The 18,468-nt window shown below is 37.1% G+C and overlaps 2 protein-coding genes across 4 annotated transcripts in view; one reads left to right on the forward strand and one right to left on the reverse strand.

Annotated features, from left to right (window-relative positions):
* Positions 1 to 18,468, reverse strand: part of KCNIP1 (potassium voltage-gated channel interacting protein 1) — a 692,067-nt gene that overhangs the window by 556,557 nt on the left and 117,042 nt on the right. The gene's annotated exons all lie outside the window — the stretch shown is intronic.
* KCNMB1 (potassium calcium-activated channel subfamily M regulatory beta subunit 1) overlaps positions 959 to 18,468 on the forward strand; it is a 53,543-nt gene continuing 36,033 nt past the window's right edge. The window contains exon 1 of one of the 3 annotated variants that reach the window (XM_075209804.1): positions 959 to 1,209. The gene's annotated coding sequence lies outside the window, so the exon portion shown is untranslated. The remainder of the gene's footprint in view (positions 1,210 to 18,468) is intronic. The other 2 variants (XM_075209802.1, XM_075209803.1) reach the window with 2 other exon arrangements.

Here is an 18,468-nt window from a genome sequence, read left to right on the forward strand (position 1 = left end):
ACAGAGCTGTGTATCCTATTTAATCAGAGCTCACAAATATTAGCTACTACTATTAGTGTTGCTAGTAAACTAACTTATTTTTGTCGTATCTTGCAGCAAATTATTTTACGTTAATATGGACAACACCATGAAAATTTATACTGAAAGGACAGACATTAGAGAAGGAAAGGGGTTTGGGGCCAAAAAAAGAAAACAAGAGATTTGTTTGCTGAACATAAAAAAATATTTTGTTTTCTTTGTAACTGGATATAACTGTTCTGATCTAAATAGTATTTAGGCAAAGAAATATGATACAACTGAAATCACAGTGTATATTTTACAACAACAAAATAAATCCTGGTAGATGACTGCATGCCAGCGACAAAGGTAGAAAACTGTTGTGATGTGATCTATAGTGTTCTAATTCTAAATGCTAACACCAGTAGCATCTCAATTACCAGTGAAATCAACACGGCAGGCTACAGAGTATATCTCAGAGACCTTACTGCTCATGATTTCAACACCTATGCTGATAACAGCAGGCACTGGTGCCTCCTTCAAGTTTCATTCTTACTTTTGCATCCCCTCTGCACGTTTTTTTATGCCTCGTCTACGCTTCAATTCCTTACATCACACCGTAAACAGCAAGATTGACTTTCTTAAGATCAAGAGCAGCACTGACAGATGTGAAGCATCAACTTTTTATGTACTATTAATTTTAACAGGTACACTATCCAGGATCTGCATAGTACATGGCATTTTAGTTCTCAAATTTTAACAGTTTACAGGAGATGAAAATATCTAGAGCGGAACAAAATGTGTAGACTTTTGTTTAACTCTTTGCTCATACTAAAATAAGGACACAAGTAAAATGTTTTCAATAACAAGTTAACTTCAGTGTTATTGCAAGGACTGATACCGAGACCAGATAGTTTCTGCATTTAAATATTTAAACACTATTTTTTTTTTAGTCTTAATGGCAGTTTAGCTGCTTAACATTAATTTATGGGGCTGTATTTGAAAGGCCATCCTGAGATTCATACCTTACCATTTATGGCCAAAAGATGAGTATAATTGTTGTGATTAATGGAAACACAGTGAAGTCAGCCTAGAATAGCCACCCTGAGTACAGTGTTCTGTTCCTTCACGGGACAGATATTTACTTTTTCTTTTGTTGGAAAAGTGAACAGAACTTCAAGAGACATTAATAAGAGATTACTACAGCACATTGTAAGTATAATTTTATTGAGTGAATTTTGTTTGTATTGCTAACAATCTTTACTGTTAAAACTTTACGTCATTTGGTACATTTTGATTTCGGTGCATATTCTAATTCACTTGTTGCAATAGAGATTGGTGGTTATTATATTAAAGCAGTTTGTTATCTTAGTATTGCAATAATATTGGACATTTCAGTTAAATAATATAATGGAAATTTCAAATTTATTACAAATATATATATAAGAAATCTACTATAATGGTAATTGTTTACCAAAAATGAATCACCGAGTATGTATTTAAAGAAAAAGTATTAGCATGACACGCATTTTAAGCTGGTGTGTATAAATAAGTAAATTGAACATTGCTTTATAATCAATCAGTGAAATCTTCTTAGCAACATAGTGCATCAGAACAAAGCATTATATATATATTCAAACATTTTTCATGAAAAAAGATCAGCTAGATATATTTTTATATAATTTTACAAAGCTGCACTTATTGATTTTGCTTATGACTTATGACAACATTCTTATAAATGATGTGCAGAGAAATCAGAAACTACTACAACCTTAATAGAACATTTTAATTAATAAAGTTACTTCTTGTTTCCATTAATTGGCCAGTCACTTGGACACAGAGCTATTTAGGTTAATAGGATCTATGGCATTATTCATATAGATATATACGCATTTTGGAAAGAATGGGAGAGCATGCAAGACACAGAATGATAAAGTGGGTGGTTTGAGGTGATCATAAGAGTATTGTAGGTGTGTATGTTTTTAACAGTGTTCCAAAAGTGAAGTGTGATAAAAGTTTTAATGTCCCTTCTATAAGTGAAAAAGGTGATGAAAAATGTATTTATTACACTACGTTTCTTATTGATGCAGAACTTCTATCGATTCATTTTGTAGAAAACCAAAGTGCTGGGGGCAGTCTATCTAAACAATGAGCCACAAATTGGAAAGCAGCAGCTTCACTCATTTCTAGCTGCATATGTGTACGCACATAGATCTTGTTAATTAGAACTGCTGCCCAGGAAACAACCACCATTATTTCTGGAAAATGTTCAGAGTCTGTGTTGAAAACATCATAGAGGCCTGGTGATAGAACAGGTCTTCCATACAAGCTAAACGGGGTTTCTATTTAGTCAAGGTGAAGTTCTTAGTTCATCCAACACATTGGGAGCAAGTTCCATCAGACTGAATGTACATAAGTGACCTCCTAAGTATAGGACAGACAGTACATGAGTTAATAATTCTAATGAAATAATGTTGACACATAGGGCCTGATACATTAAGGAATGTAAAGCAAAAAAAATTGTAACCTTGCACCTTGCAAAACCATGTTGCATTGGTAGAGTCTGTATAGTTTATATTTCAATGTAAAAATAAAACTGTCAGATATTTGTGTGCTACTTGAAAAAAGCAGCCAGTATTTAACTTGTGTGCAAAATAATAAACTAATTTGCACCCCTTGCATTGTAACATGGTTTGTCCAGGAGCAAAGTTACTCCTTTTATGCCTTACTTTCCTTAAAGAATCAGGCCCTTTGAGTCCTATTGGGAGCACTATATAAAAACATATTTTTTCATAATATATATATTTTTAGATGTGGTAATTAAGTCATCAAATGGGAGCAAAAACCCCTCAGAAAAAAATAATCTTAATAATCCACCAGTCACCCGCTTTGTGGGAAATTCTTTTCATCATCATCATCATTTATTTATATAGCGCCACTAATTCCGCAGCACTGTACAGAGAACTCATTCACATCAGTCCCTGCCCCATTGGAGCTTACAGTCTAAATTCCCTAACATACACACACACACAGAGGGATACAGACAGACAGAGAGGGAGAGACAAGGGTCAATTTTGATAGCAGCCAATTAACCCACTAGTATGTTTTTGGCGTGTGGGAGGAAACTGGAGTACCCGGAGAAAACCCACGCAAACACAGGGAGAACATACAAACTCCACACAAATAAGGCCATGGTTGGGAATCGAACTCATGACCCCAGTGCTGTGAGGCAGAAGTGCAAACCACTAGGCCACTAGTGATACCACTAGTATCACTTGTGTTTTTTGTTTTTTTAAGTGCAGTATATGCAATGCTTTTGGAAACTATTGTATTCTGTTTGTGTACCATACAGGTGGAACTGTTGTATAAAAATGTACAAGACATTTCCTCATTACATAGCCAGTCGGATGAGGGCATTTGGGGTCTGGCTTCACCAAACCTCCTCTGAAATAAAATAATTCATTATAACTATAAGTCCATGTCCTTAACATCTTGGCTATTGTTTAATCAATTAATGACTGAGAACATTATTATGATCAGTAATTGGAATATTGGGAGCTATTTTTGAAATGCTTCATGTACCAATGTTGCATTTCTATTTTAGGATATATCCTTTTTCTTATGGGAGCATATAGAAAACAAATAAATAATTGATTTATTTTAAGTGCATTATATAAGTATTATATAAGTAGGAATGGCTGTAAATTGTATATGTTTTATGCTTATCAAAATTGCACAATTAGTGCAACACCAGAAAGTTACTCACAAAAAATGAATTGCCTCGTTCTCCGGACCATTGGCATACTATTTTTCACTTTCCTTCATGCTGAATTTCTGACTTTTACCCTGAGCTGTATGCAGTGTTCTCACTGACAAACACTGCAGTCATTTTCAAAATGTAAGCAATACCTACAGCATATTCACGTCATGAATTGCTTTCTGCCAGACATATTACATACTCTGTATACCTAGCACTGGGTACTAATGACCACTGTCCCTCCAAGACAGATTCTCCTACATTTACAGTTGCTTAGATATCCATAAATAAGAATAATTTAATTGAAAATCATAGACATATTTAGAATTGAATATCCAGATATACACTGCCCTGGACCTTGAACACTTATACTGTAAATACTAGTGAAATTTTCAGCACGTTTGTCAAAATGCTCAACAGGAAGACTTAAATTATGTGAAGACTAGCATTTACCAGTAATTATCAGATCACTAGTAATAATAGCAATGGTCTTCTGTAGAACATTCTAATTATAAGTAAACTGTTGTGACACAAGTAAAAAGTTGAATATGTTTGTGTTACTAGTAAAAGAATTACACACCTTGAAATTAATGCGGTGTCTTAGTCATGAGGGTCTTTATGATTCTCAGAATCAGTGTTTACACCAATCTCATTAAACCGTTCCATATTTCATATATGTATATATATATTCTGGTGTTATGTAAGTTTTGTCCGACATGTTAATAGTGGGCCTGATGCTGAACTGGAACCAAATTACACTTAATTTAACCTAAACAAAAGCACATGCAAAAATATTGTATTTCTGCCCATTTGCTGAGCAATACGTATCACAAGATGCTTCTGTATCAGCAGCATAGGTGCCAAGTTTATGTCAAGTGCAAAAATATTTATGTCCATATGATTAGCTTAAATGATGTGTGGTTCTGCCTTAATAACATACGCTGCATGTTTACAGCAGACATATATCAAATATTCTTACCTAAATCAACCCAGAGCTTACATGTGCGTATAATGTGAAATATGTTTATTAGCAAGTGTTGAGTGCAACGTATGCCGTCTTTCTGAATAGAGACTACTAATAATTAACAAAGGATTCCTTATATGAATACACAAATGTTGCATTAACACTGCACATTTCTGGTGTTCTTCCACATCCTCATTAGTAATTGCTTGTGTTTATTTTTTATTACTACATATATTATACAAGTTAACCCGTGCATGATACTCATGCATTCTAGTCAAATCAAGCTACTTAAGGTGTTAAAAAGGTTCTTGTCATCTTCCTCACCACACACACACGCCGCTAGGCTTTTATATATTAGATAATGCTAAGGATTTAGTAGGTCAGTGTAGTATATAACTCTGCCCAGCAGGTGGCGCTGCAGCTTTAGCACTCTGTCACCCGGTAGTTTTTTCCACACACACACACCGCTAGGCTTTTATATATTAAATATGTATTCTTTGTCTATATATTGCCCATTGACAAGCAATGTGTCCTATTTTTAACAAATAAACACTTTTGCACCTTCACTATTAACACCGTATTTGTATACTGTATTGCCACTGCAGTTTTAATATCTCACATTAACCGCACTGCACTGTTTACTAAGAATGCAATCACTTCACTTTTATAAATTTACTTTTTTGGGGAGAAAATACATTTTTTTAATATTATTTTTATAAATGATTAATAATTTTGTTCTAGCAAATCCACATAATGCATCATATGGCCTAGCAGTCCTGCATAATTCTAATCTCTTTGCATAGGCCATCCAGGTAGGCCTATGTCCTCTGCCTGCATGTAGAAAGAGTAACGTCCTTGTCACCAGCCCCTGTAGATGAAAATGGAAATTAGTGTTGCAATAATCATTTATTTTCACTAATTAAACATTTGCTAATTACACTGTACATTCATTATTTTGGCAAATTAGTCTTTGTTTATATACATTTAATGCATTTTTGTTATTGCTATATCCTTTTGGATTCTGAAATTTACAATTATATGTCTATGCACCAAAACAACAATTATACATAGCTGTACTGTATAGAGCAGAAGGCATCAAGTCTGTTCCAGTGCATAGAACATGTGGAAATCTGTATGAATTACACTGCTGGCACACATTACTTCTACATATCTCTTACAGAATGCCATAAGAGTGTAGTTTACCAAAATGTACAGTTCTCCCTGAGTTGCTTCTGTAAGCAAATACAGCTTTATTTAGATTTTTTTGGGCAAAGAGGAGGCTTGTCAGAAAAGTGAAAACAGATTAAAGTTCTATCAATGCAAACACCTACACACACTCTCTGAAGTTACAACTACACAATCAGTTGGCTTGACCTACATTGACTTATTTAAGGCCTACAGTGCTATGCCTCCAAAAACAAACATGGTTTTCAAATAAGATGAGATGCTACATCATTTACCTTCATCCATAATTAACCTTGATGGTCCAGCTCCAGAACAGTCATTGCTTCCCCATCTGACTTCTCTTACACCATTTCCGCCTCTTCTTGGGCCTCCTCTGACATCTCCTGCTCTGGCACCTCCTCTACTTGCCACTTCTCCTCCATCACCTCCTTGTCTCAGGCCTAAGCCATCTGTGTGGCTTGTGCTCTGCGTAACTTTTTTGTGAGACAGACAATCAAAATATCTTGTGTTGTTTTAATCTGTAACTTCACAGCTGGAATATACTTATGTCAAAGGTAACAATTTTTGAGACTTTTAAAAGAAAGGTGTATATGCATATCCATTCTGGTCTGCCACGTTTGCGTAAATACGCCCATACTGTACCTACATTATACTGCCCTATTGCTTTCCCAGAGCTAGAATAATGGCCTGTAACTGAAAATTATAACATACCTATTGTGAAAAATGCTGTCCCAATGAAGGTGTGACCAGTGATTTGTAGGCATGGTCAGCACCATGGAGGGCATAGCTAGCCCCTCCCTCCATTCACCAACATCTCCCTTCCACTTTCCCTTATACGAAGAGTACACCTCTAAATGGTTCACACAACTGTCCCTCATGTTCGGACAAGCTCCTGGATGATCAGTATAGATCCCTAAATTCAGGACTATCCTGATGGAATTGGGACAGTTGGGAGGTAAAGTTATGTTATTTTATTGACCATTGAAGACAAAAATACAAATTGTGGCTGATTATTAAAAAATATATATTTTTTATTTATAAAGCGCTTAAACATAAAAATACAGAAAAAAATTCTAATTTTCAAGTTTTTACATTGAACAAAGTGCAGGGTGCATACCATGAAAACATAAGAAAAATAAACCTGTTCTTTCAGCTTTGATAACCTAATGCTACTGCCGGTGTTTTATGCTCAGTTGCTGCTTGACTGGATGCTGGAATATTGGGACCCTGTTTGAAAAAATATAGTTATTATTCATCTCCTGGAAATCTGAGCAGTGAGTGAACAATCCAAGCCTTCCTCCACCTAATCAGCCCCAGAATTTAATTGATAGCCTATTCCCCCCACATACAGCCCTGATAATAAATCAATAGCACGCTTGCCTGATAATAAGGCCTTCCTCCCCCTAACCAAACTAACATTGAATTAATAGTGGTTACGTTTAATAAATAATCCTCCTTCTTCCCAACCAGCCCCAACATTAAATTAATAGCATTCCCATTTATTATGTAGATCTACTGCCCACCACCACCATCAACATAAATTAATAGCATTTCCATTTAATAGACCAAAATATTCCTTCGCCGCCAGCAGCCCCAACAGTAAATTAATAATATTCCCATTTAATAAAGAAACATACTTCAGCCCTGCGTGAAGTCAGCCAGCAACCGGTGCATAAGTTACGTGTCACAATAATGACTCATAACTTATAGTGCCTGCCGGATCGTGTCCGTTCTAAGCCAGTAGGATTTAACCATAACCCTATATTAACCACTGATCTTCATGGGCCTAATTTTGTGGGGAGGCCTGGGGCTGCAGCCCTTCAGCCCAATATTAATCCGGCCCTGCCTCACCCATTTCACATCTATAATCGTAAGGAGGTGAAATGTCAAATGCGAACAAATCTGCATGTGGGCATCTGCAGTGCAAATTTGAGTATTTTCTGTTACCTACTGTAAATAGCTGTTGGTCCCAATCTCTATCAAGCCCAGTGTGTATTACCTGGAAACCCTGGCTATAATCATAATCATTATCATTTGTTTATATGGTGCCATAAAATACAGCAGAGCTGGACAGTCTTATTTATTTAAAATATAACCCATATTGAATATTTATTTACATTATAATGATTCATTCGTGTAACATTCATATATTAAAACATAAAGCTCTAACTAAAGATTTGATAGCAGTCAATTAACCTACCAGTTTGTTTTTGGCATGTGGGAGGAAACCAGAGCACTCGAAGGAAACCCACACAAACACAGGGAGAACATACAAACTCCACACAGATAAGGCCATGGTTGGGATTTAAACTTATAACCCCAGTGCTGTGAGGCAGAAATGCTAACCACTGTGCCACTAGGCTGTTCATAAGAACACTAATGCTCATTTTGCAAGAACGTAAACCGGGATGTCCAATACAGACTGGAATACATGGGACATCTTTGGATATAGGAAACTAAGCTGCTGGACCAATTCCTTTATAAAGGTTTTAAAAGACATTTTACAGGAATGGACATCACATTCATGGTCTGCACCGAATCAGTGCAATAATGCTTTTAGTATTGTTCATGAATTGATTTTGTTTTTTGTATTAATTGAAGATTAGGATTAACACTGTACATATTTAAAAAGAAGGAAAGAGAGAGAGAGTAGAAGAGAGGAAAGAGATAGGAAGGGGAGAAAGGGATCTCTGATCTGCATCATAGTATGTAGAATAAGGTTGCTGGTCCCGGGGAAAGGAATCAGCTACTAGAAGCACAGCTATGTGAATAACATGACTTGCAAGCGCCGGCTGGCTCCCCCTGTGCTACGGTGCATTAATCAGAGGCACTATGATAATTAGAATGAGTGGCTCAGATCCTCTCTTGCTGTCACTGTTACTGTGACAGTCAGAGTGGCATTCCTCTCAGCCTTACAACCTGGATGGTGGCACCTGCCACTCAGCCCTAGTTACAGTCCCTGCAACATCCCAAAAATACAAATTGACGTAAATTCATGAAAAGAATATAAGCTTATCCCACTAAGTCAAGGGCGTAACCCCCATAGATACAGGGGGTGCAAGCCATAGCTCTGGGAGGCCTGCCTTCAATGTCAAAGCCCATATGTGTTTTTTACCATATGACCATGCTTACAAAGTTTTGCTATGGGGCCCACAAGGTAAACACATAATTGATGTAACTGACATACTAATGTTTGGTAATAGACTGACACTATATCAGTTAAGTAACATGTGCAGGTCCGTTGATCAGACTGGGAGACAAATTCACAGCTAGGATTGGGAGACAGACTAATAAGACAGGCGGACATACTAACACTACTCTTTTTTATGGTCAGCAAATTAACCCGAACAAGACATAAGCTCATTTTATGTTCTACTGCCACTTGTATGTAGCAACCTTCCTGGTTCATACATACTTTTGTATATTATGCTTCTCATCAGAGCCTGCACTGCTGCAGGATGTAAAAAACAGTCCAGGCCACGCATGTCAAACTCAAAACCCCCAATGGGCCAAATAATCAAAGTCTAAGATTGTGTGGGCTGCAAGAAAAGAGAGAGTCTCATATCCAATTTTGAAAGGTTTATTATTAAGAAAAAACAAAAATAAAGTTTAATGTTTTCTTCCCGATGCTTGACACTACCCTCCATGCTGCTTTTGCTCCACTTCACCTGTCTGCTGTTTTACACTGCGCTCTCCATGCTGCTTTTTCTCCCCCTTCACCTACCTTTCATTCTTCTCTTCTGTTTTCTTCTTTTCTTCTCGTGGCTCCTCTCTGTGAGCTCATCACTGCAAATGTCAGTCGTGATAGCGTCACACTCAGCATTCAAAGGGAAGGGAGGAAGGCAGGAGGGCGCCGGACACCCCCGCGTCAGATAAGTGTTTTTTTTATTTCATTTTATTTATTTTTTCTGGGCCCTGGCGGGGCCACAAAATGTATACATTTGGGCCGCGAGTTTGACACTTCTGCTACAGGCCATGCCTGAAGAAGCCTAAATGAAGCAGAAGATTGAGTAGCTGACCCATCCTCTAACAGTTCCTTGCGCCAGAGCACCTTTGTGCAGGTTTTACAAGATCACTCTAGACAGAAAAAACACCCCTTTTCTGCAAAAAGACAAACAGCCTCTACGCTTCTTCTCAGTAATAGGCCTCTATAATTAAAATTTGGCATTATCTCATACTCCATACTGGAAACTTTCAGCCTGCTGGTTTAATAAAAACATTTCATTTAACAGTGCTTTACAATTGGATGTACTTGACAGAACTTTGGGAAAGTCATTCCAGAAAAGTCTCCTTTGATTTAAATATGTTTAAATGTTACATTTATTGTCTTTTTTAGTCTGCTCCAGGGTGATTATAGTTTATTGTTATATAGTTTACAATGACTAACTATGGTGACTGCACATTACCATGAGAAGCCCCACACTGCCTGCAAATAAAAGGACATAATCAGGAACATTTGTAACTGTTCCCTGATGCCACAATCGCAGTGTTTCAATGTGTAGCCTGACCTTACTTCCTCATTGTCTGCATCCTGCATACACAATTCTAAATCAATACGATAATTGAGAAAATAAACTTTTTTTTTGTAACCATGACACTATCCTGGATTGAAAAGAAAAGAACAAAATCATATTTTTACTGTTTGTATTCAGCATTTTCATAGGATTATTGTAGCAATTCACAATTTATCAGCTATATGCAGATGACAACTTAATTTATGTTCCTGTGTGTTGCCTCTGTTCTTTATATATGATAATGTCAATGATGAGGTTTAACTACGCCTTATAATACTTGTTGATGGAGGAGAGATATTACCTGTGGACTTTCCTTAATTTATAACTTAATATGTGCACTGCCACCGACAGTGGGCCTCTCTTCCCTCTGTAATATAGAGAAAATCCATCTTTTCCTTCCTAAAGCCACTCTTGCATGTCCACATGCTATCACAATTTACTTTTTGTTATTATTTTACTCCTCTAGCCCATCCAAAGCTCTGCAGCTACAGTGGGATTAGCTCCATCTTCATTTTTTTTTACCAGTTTGCATTTTAAGACACTCTAATATATGTATTTAGAGCTGTATGCATTTTGCACTCCAAATGCACACATACACCAAAAATGCATATATTTATGCAGTGTAGCACATATTTCAATAAACATCGACACACAAAAACACAGCAATATTTATGCACCAGGCATACAAATGCCTACACTTAAGGGCCACAATATTGTGACTTGACTGTGCTAGTAGTAAATGCAAAAGTCACATTTATTCGTACACAATGGGGCAGATTCAATTCCATTACTACGGTAATAGCTGTGCATTATTACCGGTACTACAGTAATTTCACTGCTGATTTTTGCTCTCAGCTCTCTGAGCAACGCGGGGAATTTAATCTACACAAATGTATTGTAATAAAGTGTCATATACACAAGAAGAGGGGGTTTATATGCAAGCAGTCAATCAGAAGCTGCTAAATAGTGCTGCTGGTGTTATCATCATCATCATCATCACCATGTATCTTTACCAGGCCTACAGAAACCATAAACGGTACGCCTTCTAAGAAATGTATCTCAGGATGTGTTCAAGTCTCATTAGGTTTCTTCTGCAGGAATGTGATCTACTTACATGTATAAGCCCTTAAAGTATTTAATTTATGCTTGCCCATTCCTATGAAGCCTCTAGAGGCATAAGAGGTTGCAAGCCTAGATACGCACAAATCTAGATGTGGATACATTTTGGTACTCCTGCGTAGTATGGAAATACATATATTTACATTACAAATATTGACATACGCCCAAATATGAATGAGACCCCATGTATTAAAATGCTACATTTTACATTATTAGCATCAATTATGACTGCACACACTTTATATCTTCACCTGTGATCAGCGCTTGTGTAGCATTACTTTGTATTTATCCATTTTATGTATGTCTCCAACTACAGTATCCAATTAGATTGCAAACACTTTGTTCAGAGACCTCTTTCCTATTATGTACTAATGCATGAAGCTTCTCTAGCTCACACTTGATTGACATGTATAATGTAAGGTCTTAGGATATTTTCATATATAAGATATATTACAAGACTCAGTCTGTCAGCTGTTATAGGCTTGGTGTTTGGTATGGTTTTAAACACTCAATTCAGGTATATAGAATAAAGAAACAAATTGTATGTGTTTAAGAATTATGTTATAAAAACTAAAGTAAATATTACTTTATCATGGATGCTTAGCAAAATGCTGTCATTTACAAGTTCTCCAGCATACACACACCTTTAAAAATAAGTGTTGTTGCTATGGTTTTGATTTTCGGCTGTTACATATTATGTTTTTACTTCAAAGTAGCATTAGAATGGGAAAGTATAATTAAACGCACAGAGAATAGAGACTCAGTATGGAGTGCATGATATTGCTTATACAACAACTGGCAACAAAGGGTAAGGAAAAGTCTTTTTGTACAATTTTTGGGAAATTAATTGTAGGGTTTGTAAATGCACTGCTTGGTTTGTTACATTTTCTTAGGTATAAGTCAGGATTACACCTACTACATAGGTTAAGATTTTGGACAGCAGACATAGGCTTTATGCTCATTTTCTTTATAGTTTGTCTACTTTTGGCTATTTTTTGGGGGTCGCTTTGTACAATCTTCCCATTTATTCAGCATAGGTAATTTTGGACAAACTGTGCAGAACAACTTAATTGTAGAGCTTTTGGGAAGGACATCAGTAAAGTTAGGCCTCGACATTCTGTTGCCTGTGACTACAAATAAGATTACAATCTTTTCATTCATTACACAAACCAACATAAATACTTCTACTAGTGCACTGTGTCAGGAATCCCAATATGAAGACAACGAAGAGTAGTGTAAATGAAACGGAGTGTCTTTATTTCAAACACAGATCAAACAGATATAAGCGAGATGCTAAGGCAGCTAACACAGGTCCATAGAAACAGGATATCAGGATTATTCATTTTTACTGGAGGCCAGGCATGGTAACGGAACAGCAGATACAGGATACCAGGATCTCCAGGTTTAGCTGAGAAGCTGGAGTTAATGGATACCAGGCACAGTTAGAGAACTGGAGGTGTAGATACCGGGATTTCCAGGCTTAGCTGAGAAGCAGGTGTTATTGGAGACCAGGCTAGGGTAACTGCAGGTACAGGATACCAGAATAACCAGATTTATCTGGGAAGCTAGACAATCAACAACTGAGCATGTTGCAAGACATGAGTAAAGTCAAACAAAGGCAAAGTCAGGGTCACAGGAATAGGTGCAATGCCATGAGACAAACAGGTCAGATACCAGAAGACAAATCAGGACCAGATCACAGAAGTTTCTCAGAGAGACCAACAACAATGACAATTGATGAACTGGTCCAGTTTGCAGGAAAAGGCAATCCTATAAAGGCCAGACACAGGTGATCATGATCCAGATCCAATGATAAGAACTTAACCCTTTAAAGGCAGAGTCTGGTTTAGGCAAAGCAGCATCCACAGGAGAATTGCTCTACTGCAAACAGAGGCAAATTGTGACAAACTGTATACTAATACTTTTTATTTTTTTTAAAGGTGTTGCCCATTTTGAAACAACCTCCTTTTTAGTCATGCCCAATTTGGAAGTGATCCCACTAACCTAATAACAGTAATCAGATCAAAGTTATACAAGAAAGAGAGAGTGTTTCTCAGGACTAAATCCAACCCAGAAATAAAGTGTTTTAGTATGGGAAGTCAGGAGTGAATGTGGCATCTGAGTGGATTGCTATGCCTCCTCTACAAACAGGTGCTCCATTTGCTTCCTTATTCCAGTTCCAGTGCAGATCTGACACTTCTTGTTAGTCTCCACAGCCCTTTCTTTTTAAAACTATCAAATGCATCTCATACAGAAGGATTGGGTATTAAATAGATGTTGGGGTTATTCCAAAGTGAACAACCTCTTGAATGACCTAGCAATGTGGGATTTACTTCATTTCAAAGAGTTGTGTATTTAATAATAATAATAGGAATAATAATAATAATAATCTTAATACTCTTTTACACTAAACAGCAAAAATAAAGAAATTCATATTTCCAACAATGGTATTGTATGGTGCATCAATATCATCCTTTTTTAGGTTTAAAATGTTTCCTGCACATGGTGATAAGTGCAGAATCAACTGTTTACCAAATTTGCTTCCTCCATAAGACAACATAGTATTTCAGAAAATCATTAAAAACCAATAACAGTGTTTGAAATTCAATTAAAAATCCTGCATAGGAGATATGTGAGCCTGACTGGTTCTTAATTGCATTAGCACTTTGTGAGGATTATGGGATTGCAGTTGTTATATTGCATGTTCCACTTTATTCATGTAACTGACAGCCAATCATCTGTTATAGTAAAAATTTTCTGAAAACAATTCACTAAAAGCTGTAATTAATATCAATACATAAATCAGTATGAATGGTATAGAGCACATACCAATATATTGCCTTATATTACAGATTAAATGCAATAATTCATGCAACTATAATTACCATGATTTAGGAAAAGGTGCTTATAGATGGCAACTGAGAAAATAGTATAAAGGATTGTCCACACTAGCTTTAGTATCTTCTCTATTGCTTTTTTGACTGCTGAAAGGAAAAACAGTAGCTCACATAGATATAAATGGACTCTATGGATAGAGGCCGGTGTACTGTTCACTAGGATTTAATGACTGGCATATTAGATCTGCAGGACATTATCAACGACATATCTTAATGATACTTAACAATGGTATATTCGTTTTCACTTATAGGGGTATATTTACTAAACTGTGGGTTTGAAAAAAATGGAGATGTTGCCAATAGCAACCAATTAGATTCTGGCTGTCATTTTGTAGAGTGTACTAAACAAATGATAACTAGAATTGACTACAGAGTCTCATTGGCAATCATGGGCAACTTCAGGCCAGAAGATGCTTGTTACTGACATGCTGATCTAGTGAAGAGATGTAGATATGTGGCTGTACTAGATAACACATATTACTGGTCTAACAGACAATACACTGCAGGATGCATCCAATACATATGTGCAATATAAAGTCACATAAGAAGAAAAAAAACTATTCAATTAATGTCACTGGTTAATAATATAGTCATTATTGACAAAATATCAAGAAATACATTTAAGAGGATGTTATGAATGTCTACTGTGCATAAAATAATTTTTTACAGTTGTTCCTGATTGCAAACACATATTCTAGCATGCATACACAACCGTCATCACCAGTAATCGGCATTTACGCCCGACCTCTAACTTGTGCAAGTTGTATGATAGAAAAACACTTACCTTTGAGTTGAGTTACCTTTGAGTTTAAATCAGATGCCCCTGCGTGCACTTGGGCTAGGCATGCCCTTACTGTACATTGTCTATATGCATACACCCATTCCCCTCCCCGTTCTGCCCCTGAAATTATAGGCTGTAGTAAAGGTCCTTTGCGCTCAAAGATGAATTGGACATTGCTGCTTTCTCTGGCGTATGGTTTGATTATGAGTATAAGCAGAATGATTCTACGCAAAATACAGCATGTATTGACATTTATGTTCCTTAATGAATAGGCCCTATATTACGGCTTTATTAATCATGAAAATGCTCATGTTTGTGGTGGTGGAAAGAAAATGAGATAGTCTGTGGGGTGTTTCATAGGTGTAGTTTTAGAGAGGAAGTTTGGTCTCACTTTCTCGTTGTATCAATACACAAGTCTAATTCTGTTAGCACAGAGCAACTGTTCTACAAACATAGAAAATAAATTTTACCTTTCTGAAAACTACAGCCTCTATTTGCATACATTTGAGACTCCGTATGTACAATTCTCCCTGGCTTGGCCTGCATTCATGCATGTTTTGCCCAGTGACAGACATTTAGCTTTACAATTGCATTCTGTACATGGAGTGTATGGATTTTTACAGTGATGTCTGCAGTTAAACATAAACATTTACTTATTACATTCCTTATTTTACTGCATGAACAATTATTAAAACTGGCAGCATAAATGCTATTACAGATAGACATGTATATCAAAGCTTGAATATGTGGCTATAAACATGCTGATTACAAATTACTATAGTAAGTGAAAGTTCAGTAGTTGAGTGCAAATGCTCTCATCAGGCTCATACAGGCCTATTGAGCAGAGGGAGGAAAGCCCTATCTCTGAAGGAAAATAGGTGCTTTCACTGGATATAGAGCTTCTGCCTATCTATCAAAAAATAAAGCTGGCAGCAGACCCCACCGTGAACACATTCTCTGGCAAAAAACTTCCAGATTCCTATTTAATAAGGACCTCAATAATACATGTATATTTAAAAGCTATTTATACATTATTTTTTAAAGAGGATGATCTGAAAGCCAATGCCTGGGCTTCCAGTTCCACTGCCCATGCATGAACCGAGACTAGCCCAGCAAATCCAGTTAAACTTCGACTCCCGGAAAGTATCAGTAGACACTCTCCTATCAGATTACTTTCTTCAGTCCCCCTTCAGAAGAATTACCATGAGAAGGAGGATGACTTTTTGACATTTGTCAGCTTAATACTGCAAAACAGAATATTACATGAATAGAGTTACACTGATGGTTTCGGTTTAGAGTTAGGCTTATTTATGAGGCTTTGCTCCAACTTGTGGTGCTGATAACATTTCAGGACTTTGTTTCATGGCTAGCTGCCAAGATCTTAAAATTGTTCCCTGACTTAAGTTTCAGCATTCACTGTAACTTGCAGTCGACAATGTCTGATGATAATCATATCTATATGTCTTATGGCTTACAACATCTGGCTAGTGTAGAGGAATCCGCATGTTCAGTACTTTTTACCAGATATTTTCAGTTTATAATTTATTTTATAATTTACTTTATACGGGGATACAGGGAAAAAAATCGCTTTCCCAAAACTGCTTTTAGGCTATTAGTACAACACTTGTCAATTTCCCTATAATGTAACTGACTAGCCTGTAAAAGGTGATACTTGGTACAAGGTCTGACACAGTTATAAGGCTGGAAACAAGTATATCTATTTTAGTTTTAGAAACTTTTTTTCTCCTGAATCAGACAAAAATTCACAGAGTAGGCAGCAAACTTGCACATGGCTACAGAAAATGAAGAGATCATATGGAGTTGTTGTTTCTTTAATTTTATTTTTGTGGTTTTTTTTTGGCTCCGCACTTTCATATTATGTCACACAGTAGTGTCCCCAGTTCATATTATGCCACACAGTAGTGCCCCCAGTTCATATTATGCCACATAATAGTGTCCCCAGTTTATATTATGCCACACAGTAGTGCCCCTAGTTCATATTATATCACACAGTAGTGTCCCCAGTTCATATAATGTCACACAGCAGTGCCCCCAGTTCATATTATGTCACACAGTAGTGCCCCCAGTTCATATTATGCCACACAGTAGTGTCCCCAGTTCATATTAAGTCCCACAGCAGTGTCCCCAGTTCATATTATATCACACAGTAGTGCCCCCAGTTCATATTATGTCATACAGTAGTGCCCCCAGTTCATATTATGCCACACAGTTGCGCCCCCAGTTCATATTATGTCACACAGTAGTGTCCCCAGTTCATATAATGTCACACAGCAGTGCCCCCAGTTCATATTATGTCACACAGTAGTGCCCCCAGTTCATATTATGCCACACAGTAGTGTCCCCAGTTCATATTAAGTCCCACAGCAGTGTCCCCAGTTCATATTATGCCACACAGTAGTGTCCCCAGTTCATATTAAGTCCCACAGCAGTGTCACCAGTTCATATTATGTTACACAGTACTGCCCCTAGTTCATATTATGTCACACAGTAGTGCCCCCAGTTCATATTATGCCACAGAGTAGTGCCCCCAGTTCATATTATGTCACACAGTAGTGCCCCCAGTTCATATTATGTCACACAGTAGTGTCCTCAGTTCATATTATATCAAACAGTAGTGCCCTCAGTTCATATTATGTCAAACAGTAGTGCCCCCAGTTCATATTATGCCACACAGTAGTGCCCGATATTCATATTATGCCACACAGCAGTGCCCCCAGTACATATTATGTCACACAGTAGTGCCCCCAGTTTATATTATGCCACACAGTTGCGCCCCCAGTTCATATTATGTCACACAGTAGTGTCCCCAGTGCATATAATGTCACACAGCAGTGCCCCAGTTCATATTATGTCCCACAGTAGTGCCCCCAGTTCATATTATGTCACACAGTAGTGTCCCCAGTTCATATAATGTCACACAGCAGTGCCCCCAGTTCATATTATGTCACACAGTAGTGCCCCCAGTTCATATTATGTCACACAGTAGTGTCCCCAAGTTCATATTATGTCACACAGTAGTGTCCCCAGTTCATATTATGTCACACAGTAATGCCCCCAGTTCATATTATGCCACACAGCTGTGCCCCCAGTTCATATTATGCCACACAGTAGTGTCCCCAGTTCATATTAAGTCCCACAGTAGTGTCCCCAGTTCATATTATGCCACACAGCAGTGTCACCAGTTCATATTATGTTACACAGTAGTGCCCCCAGTTCATATTATGTCACACAGT

This window comes from Mixophyes fleayi, chromosome 4, assembly GCF_038048845.1.
Source record: "Mixophyes fleayi isolate aMixFle1 chromosome 4, aMixFle1.hap1, whole genome shotgun sequence".
Taxonomy (NCBI): Eukaryota; Metazoa; Chordata; class Amphibia; order Anura; family Limnodynastidae; genus Mixophyes; species Mixophyes fleayi.